The sequence below is a fragment of the Colossoma macropomum genome, unplaced genomic scaffold, assembly GCF_904425465.1.
Source record: "Colossoma macropomum unplaced genomic scaffold, Colossoma_macropomum, whole genome shotgun sequence".
NCBI lineage: Eukaryota > Metazoa > Chordata > Actinopteri > Characiformes > Serrasalmidae > Colossoma > Colossoma macropomum.
Window position 1 is genome coordinate 19,779,577 of NW_023494786.1, and position 8,726 is coordinate 19,788,302.

Sequence of the window (8,726 nt, forward strand, 5' to 3'; positions counted from 1 at the left end):
GTCTGAATAATACCGTCAATTAGGGTTATAACAAAACACATAAGTTCAGGTTTAATATGGTTTTTATTATAGTTTTTGAGACTAATTTGATTGAAATTTTTTACATTTTATATGTGAATTATGTCTACGCAGATTTGTTTGGCTCAGAAAATACAAACTCAAATAGAGAGTGTTTATCTATTTATTTAAAATTCAGCATCACTGAAGGTTTTTAAGAGCATTATATCATTTAAAAGCCCTGAACTCTTTTGCTGAAGAAATAAGTTGGGACAGTTTGCATAAAATCCTTCAAAAAAAAAATCTAGATTCCATTCACGTTCAAGATTTTGCACATATAGGGTAAGGGTGATCTCTTGTATCTCTCAGTCTGGCATCCTGGAATATCTAGCTTGTTTGCATCTCTCAACAGGAGAGGACAGTTGAAGGATACAACAAACATCTGGATATGCAGTGTACCTTTGGTCCAAGATGATTCTGCAGGCTCTTTTTGGTGTTTCTTTTGTCCAAGCAAACTTATAAAACAGTGCCAGAGAGCTACACATAATACAAACATCTGAACTGCCATTTTCAACCCCACAAATCTGAAACAAATTACTTGTCCAAAAGTTGGTAGACACCTGCTCATCCAACATTTCTTCTGAAATCAAGGCTGTTAATAGGGAGTTTGCCCCTCTGCCCTTTGCAGCAGTAACTGCCTTGGAAACACTTTATTTTGATAGCCCACTCTAGGCACTTTGTATGTGCTCATGGATAACATTCAACTAAATATAAAAAAATGCACCTGAACTTGACATTAAATCTAACCCTAACACTAAACCTAACCCTAACTCTAACTTCAATGCAAAATCTGTATCTACTCCTAGTCAGTGACAAGCCAAGTCAACTGGTCCTAAAACAATTCTAAAAGGGGTTTCTGATTTGCTTAGTATAGCGATCATCCCCCTGTCTATCTCTGTGTCCTGCTCTGTATCTTGCATAAGCAAAAAGAGCACTTAAAGATTGATATGTTAATGCCCCATCTTGCTAGCCAGAGTAATTAACACTAAAACGTAATGATACACCACATGTCAGATTGTCAATACTGGATAAGAGCATCTGCCAAAACGCTGTAAACACCAGACAATATATATATATATATATATATACCACCAGAAAGTTTGTTAATATCTTAATAAGTTTTTCATATTGCATGTATATGTAGGTCATCAAAATAAAGTGTGACCACAGCCTAAGGCTTTACACTAGTTGGAACACTGTTGTGAGGATGTGATTGCATTCAGCCACAAGATTATTAATGAGGTCAGGTACTGATGATTAGTTCTGGATAAAAAATGCCACTTCAAGTCATCCCAAAGGTACTGCTTATGTGTGAATGCTCCAGAGTGTCCCATCCTTATTGCAGTGCCTTTCTATAGAGATTATACAAGCTGTGTGTGAAATTGAACACGTCAGCAATCGCAGCACCATAAAATAGCTGAATTCACTGATTAAAAAGAGGCTCTGGTTACTTTGGATCATATAGTGAGTATAATATGAACATCAGTATGTCACAACAGCACAATTAAAACGTATAAATTTGACACTGTGTTTGACACTAATTGTAACTAAGTTACTGATCTAGGTTTTTCACATGTTGTTGTTTCCAAGAAAGACAGCAATTGAGACATGTTCAGAAGAGTTAGTAGACCATGTCGATGGCCTGCTAGCGATACAGTTTAAAATGTCCATTTTTGGATATTGTACGGAAATTTGTTTGTTTGTGCCTTATTATGTTTAATATAATGAAAGAAAAGAGTTGCTTAATATATAACCAACAATAGGGCAAGTATTTCATTCATTTCATATGAGCTTCGCATTTTTAAGTTAATGCCATGCATTGCAGAAAGATTTTTTGCACTTTCAACATTCACAGTATAGGCCTATGTGAAACTTATTTTCTTTTGAGATACATCTCTAGTGTCTTTTATTACTTGCATCATACAGGACTAGCCTTTGGTAATGCTATTCAATAGCAGGGATGATTGTGTGGAAAAAGATACCTTATTGCTGAAGGATATCTACTGATGTAATGAGGGAGGCATCTAATTAGCTGGGTTAGTTGTTTTTGATTTATATAGCCCGTCCAATCACTCCTTAATCAGCAACAACCAATGATCCGTGGAGAGACCCGGCCTATTTAATTAGCAAGCCTGCGAGCATTGTACCAACTCCAGTCGCCAGGAAGGATATTTAAACATCAGATAAAGTTGCTACACTTACTACATTGATAATTTAAATAATTAAGCTGTAATTACCAGGCAAGCCTGTGAGTAGTACAACAACAAAGAACTGCATTATTTCACCACAAAACGAGGGCAGCACAATAAACTAATCTATAGAAACACTGTTGTTTCACTCTCTCTACTCTTTCTTCCAAATTTCCAAATATGTACTGTCTTGGTACTTCAGTACAGAACATTTTTATTGTGCCAATATAGTCAAATGACTACACTGATCACTACTCAGATTATAATACATAGTTACACATTATAATCTGTGTAGTGATCAATGTAACAATTATAATGAGTCATTTTCATATTTTTTTCTCCCTTTAAAAATTAAAACCAATATCAACAGGACACAAAACACCAAATAAATTATATAAACAATCTTCAGGATTAACACCGCTGGCTTTGATAGCTTCATTTTCTTGTGTTGCAAATATTTAATGCATCTATCCCTAACAAATAATTTAACAAAGAGGGCTTTTGCCATATTGAAATCCTAGACTTCCCTCTAGCAATGAAAATCCTGGTCCATTTAGAAAGTGTTCAAATCAAAGCAGATTACATTAGTATATTAGAATAAACACCGCCTGGCCACTTCATTGAGTACACCTCCTTGTATCTGCACTCATTGTCCATTTTATCAGCTCCACTTACCATAAAGAAGCACTTTGTTACTCTCCAATTAGAGGCTGTAGTCCGTCTATTTCTCTGCCTATTTTGTTAGCCCTTTTTTACCCTGTTCTTCAGTGGTCACCCACAGGACCACCACAGAGCAGGTTTTATTTGGGTGGTGGATTATTCTCAGCACTGTGATGACACTTACATGGTGGTGGTGTGTTAGTGTGTGTTGTGCTGGAGTGGATCAGACACAGCAGTGCTACTGGAGTTTTTGAACACTGTGTCCACTCACTGTTCACTCTATTAGACACTCCTACCTTGTTGGTCCATCTTGTAGATGTAAAGTCAGGGTCAATAGCTCATCTGTTGCTGTAGTTTTTCATCAGTGGTCACAAGACACTACCCAAAGGATACTGTTGGCTGGAGATTGAGGTACCATGGATCAGAGCAACACACACTAACATGTCACCTCAACATCAGTGTCACTGCAGTGCTGAGAATGATCAACCACCCAAATAAACCTACCTTCTATCTACACTCATTTTATCAGAAACATCTTCATCTGTGCACTTTGTAGGTTTACAAATGCTGAAGGTAGCCTACAGTATATATATGGAAAAAGATCAGTACAAGAGTACTGGTGACCAGAAATTATTAGGTTGGGGAATTATTCTCAGCACAGAACATGGCAGTGGCATATTGATGTGTATCAGTATCAGACAGTGTTACTGGGATTTTTAAACACTGTGTACAGTTTCTCTATATTTTATTAGACACATCTACCTTACACTCCTACACACCCCCTTCCAATGACAGACGGTATAGAGAGTGATTAATCGTGTAGCAACAGATGGGCTACAGTCAGTAACTGTAAATCTGCAAAATGTACCTATTTAGTAGGTGTTTCTGATAAAATGATAAAAAGTGAAGGTACAAAATAGGTGTATACACTTAGAAACAAAGGTACTAAACTGTCACTGGGGTTGCACCGTAAAGGGTATATATTGATTTGATTTTTTGCTTTTTTTTTTGCTTCCTAAACTTTCTAGCATATTTAGTGATGTTCAATTCCACTCGCTAGCTAGGTCTACCCCAACCACACAATACCACCAGACTGGGAGGTTGAAGGCTAGCTTGTGCTTCCTCCAAGACACATAAAGCCAGCGAGTGCATCATTTCTTCTGCTAACACATCTTCGGACAGCTCAGTGTGCTTAGAGGAAAACACAAACTGCCAATTCTGTCATGTCCACTAACAGACATGGCCAGCATTGTGCTGAGAAATGGCAGGAGAGGGAGGGCCGTCCTTCCCACCCAGAGAAGCCAACTGTGCCACGGACAGCTGTGGTATCATCAAGGATTAAGCTTGGAATCTTCTGATGATAGGGCCACAGCAAAATAAATCTATTTCATTCCTACTGACCACTAGAGGCAGTACAAAACAATGCTTTCTTGTTGCATCCCTCCCTTTACTCTAGAAGTGGCCTTTTTTTAAGGATCTGTGGTCCCTTAACACCCTCGTACCCTACAGTACCCCCAGACTTGTCCATGGTATAGCACTTATTGTGTTATTATGGTGCAGTCAACGCTTAGTTGCACCACTCAAGAGCCTGTGCAATTGTGTTATTGTCAATTAAAGTTGCATTGACTCTATACACCCTGTCTTGACTTCAGGCTTTCTTTTTTTTTTCTATTTTAAAGCATTAGGTTACAAAAAGGTACAAATGTGCACCTTTCCTCTGGGAAAGTGAATTTAGTGTACCTTTGAAATTATTTTGGTTATACAACTGGACCTTGAGGCCATTGTTGTACCTTAGAGGGTACATTTACATTGTTTGTACCTGCACAGTACTTATTTCTGACAGTGTACCTAATATACCGGTACCTCTGCATACTGTCACTGGCACATTCTCATTGGAATATGCTTTATAGCATCCTTCTGGCCACTAAATCTATAGAGAGAGAGAGAGAGAGAGAGAGAGAGAGAGAGAGAGAGAGAGAGAGAGAGAGAGAGAGAGAGAGAGAGAGAGAGAGAGAGAGAGAGAGAGAGAGAGAGAGAGAGAGAGAGCGCAAACCAGTCTTCTTGAACTCCTTACTAACTCCTAAACTTTATTACATGCCTATGTCAGACAATAAGCAAGACAACATTTCTTAAAAATTCAAAATTATAAATGTATATTTGTGCATTATTTGCACATTAAGTACAGCTGAAATTTAGTTAGCATAGTGTGTACATTAAATGGTATATCTTCAGTTTGCTGCTCAGTATTCATTTTCTCCATTATAATGCATGGAAACACATTCGGCCGCTTGCTGCGAGCATTCATTGACCCGCATAACTTTGAAAAATAGGAGCCATTAAAGTGTTATGTTAAACATTCACTGTATGTGAAACTCCAACAAAGTAGAATGGAGGTAACCCATCACCTGCTGTCCCCTGTAACAGGAGCTCTGTGGAGTGGCACTAATGTTGCATTAGCCCGCCTTTATGGCAATCAGTATAAGAAGGACCTCTCTGCTGTCATTACCCCTCAGACCTCCGACTGCAGTCAGATCATTTTTTGCTTTATCTGCTGTAATGATATTCAACAGAGGTGAATTCATGTTTTTTTTCAGGCATAGAGAGATGAATAAAAACAACTTATATGTTAAATAGTTTGTTGCAACTAGCTTTCTAAATGTACCATAGTGATGCAGAAAGTGGATGTAAACACGATGCAGTGATAAAATCCATAAAAATAAGCAAAATCAGTTAAACTTATGCAAAGTATAAGGTTAGACAGATAACCAGGCAGGTTTTTGTTGGTTGTTATGATAATTTAGACAATTGCACTCATTAGGCCATCTAAATATGGGCTATATTTTTGGAGCAATTTCTTGACTGGACTTTTCTGATGCTGCTCCATTAAAACAACGGAATATCCGGTTTGTCCACTGTCCATCTCACATAAATGCAGCACTACTGATTCCCAAACAGTAAATTCACATAGCCTATGTGTGTGTGAATGTGTTATCAATATAAACATTGCAAAGTAATGGGGGCAAATAAAAAAAGTCCGAAAACAGAGACAAAAGCACCATGTGTATTCCAGCACAGACAAACAGCTCTGTTTTATTCTTACTGACCACTAGAGGCAGTACAAAGTAATGTGTTCTTGATGTATTGTTGTTTCTCCCCTTGCAGTGACCCTCACAAGGGTCAGAGCCTTATTCAAAGATTTTTGTGGTCCCTTGACATCCTCGTACCCTCCGCTATCCTTGGATTTTTCCTTGGTATTATACCTATACCAAATGGATTACTGAAAACTGGCTCTCTACAGGTGATTACATCAGCTAAAAGTGTGTCAGGGCTATGTGCACTGTCTGCAAGTCTGTGCTTGAGTTAGGTGGCTCTGGCATCACAATATGTCTCATTCTGGCATTTCTCACTAAGGGCTTATCTCTTTAATGTGTAATTCAAATCACTAACTCATCATCTTTCACTAATGAGCAGGAGATGCTGAATGTTCCCCATTATGTCCAGTCTACATTTAGCAGTCTTGACTACTGACACTCATCGGACATTCCAATTATTTGTTTTCTGTAGTCAAGGGCACAATTTTGGGGCACACTACTAAGTTGGAGCTGCAGAGGATAAAGTAGGAATGCGAAGTGCAGTGAATATTCCTCGTTTAAGCTTACATCTAAAAGTCATGCAGTGACGTGATGATAACCTCACTGTCATGGAAGACTCTCTCCAACTCTCTGAGGAGTCTACCTGCTGATTGTTAGGGGATGAAAACTCTAGTAATCACCCAGAACTCATAGATCCACAGGAATGGGGCTCAGCTGGAGTGAGGCTGGGGTTGCCTAGAGAGAGCATCACTGACTGAGGAAAGGCCACACACTGACTCTGTAGATTTAACAGAATGTGCAAATGAGGACCAAGTAGCAATGATCAGTAAGACATCTTTCAGCACTGCCCAGGATGCAGAAGCAGAGATTGTAGAAAGACAGCACATACAAATGACCCCCATCATCCAATTTGTATGAAAAGGAGAGCCCCTTTACTCCAGTCTCTATAGTCATAGGCATAGCTTGGGGACAGGGGAATGGTTGGGGAGGTTTTTTTTGCTTGTTTGTTTGCTTTTTTGGTGTTTTTCTGGGATCTCTGCTTGGAGTATTTCTACATCCTTGGCAGTGCTAAAAGATGTTTTACTGATCATTGCAACTTGCACATTCTCATGGTCCTACAGAATCAGTGTGGCCTCTCATCGTTCACTGATGCTCCATAGGGCTACTTTGCCCTCAATCCAACTGAGTCTCATTCCTGTGAATCTGTGAGTTCAGGAAGATTACCAAATTTTCCTGAGTGAGTTGCAGCATGTCTTCCATGTCAGCAAGGTCATCATCATGTCATTGTATTATGTGTTTTGTATTAGCTTTAATGAAGAGTCATTCACAAGCTTAAAGAACCACAATTACATTCACATTCCACTAACCTAAACTAAAATTAAAAAACATTTCAGTTTTAAGGTTTGAAAATGTCAAAATAGGCAAGTATTGTTACAGATTCTATTAGGACAGTGTAATATAGCCAAAAATGTTATCACAATAAAATAATTTCTTATCAGTCTACACCAATATTTGTTACAATAAATGTCAAATAATAATTTTAAGTTTAAAGGCTGATTTTTGATCCTGATTGAAAGCTGAAGAAACCTGAGGGTTATTTGTGGTTTTGAACTATTCCTGGTCAAACTATGGTCTATGGTTAAAACATGACAAACACTTGCCAAACAGTGGAACAAATCTGTCATGGGAAAGTGGGAGAATGCCCCAGAGCCAACAAAACACACCTGCCAATCAAATTCTCTTAATCACATCATCAATGTGAGCCTGTCTTCTTTCTAAAAGCAGTTTGAAAGAAGGAGCCGAGCAAACCTGCAAAAGCGTCCAATTATCTGGTGTGTTTTGTTGACCCTGGGGCTTCATCAAAGTTGTTGCCCTCAGGGCAGTCACAACTTGGCAAAATCAGGAGGTGCTGAGACCCATAGCTTAGCAAGATTGTTTGGAACCCCATTTTTTCCATATTTGTAATGATTTTTTGAAATCTAGTTATGGAAACTCCTGTTTTCACATATTTTCCTATGACATTTCCCTTCTTTATGCAAGAGAATTATTTTACTCAGAAATATCTCCTGATAAATTAATAACTTGTCTGTAATGGTTGCTTTTACTGAAAATTAAATGAATAAAGGGTGGTCTCTGACTTTTGAGCAGTATCAAATTGTATCAAATATTTCTAATTATGATTTTTTGTAGGCATATTACAAGATTAATCTAGACTTTTTTACTTGTTTTGTGTAATTTTATCTAGTAAAATGATTTTATCCCACTGGGCAATTATTTTGTTTGTTTCATGCATAATCTCTTCACAATAACATTATGTAAACAATATTTGTTGAGCAGTGAGGGATCCAGTTGCTATTCAGTCTCTAGAGGGCCTGCTGGGTCACATACTACATAATACATAATTTGTCAGGGATTTCCTTAAGGATGTATTACGTTAACAATACACCTAATGTTTGTGAGCTCAAACCATAAAATATCTGTACAGTTCATATAATGTATTTGCAAGCATTTGACTTACAAACACTGTAATAATCTTCATAATCCCATTTTCAACTATTAAAACACTCTGCATTAATTTTCATTAATTTTTACTAATCTGGAAAAATGTTTGGAAAACACTGGAAATGACTGTTTGAGAAACTGCTTAACTGGGCTGCAGCACCATGGACAGCTCCCTGTGTGCATCAACAGTTTGCAAGCAACGCCAGCCTTGTCACTCATGTGTGAT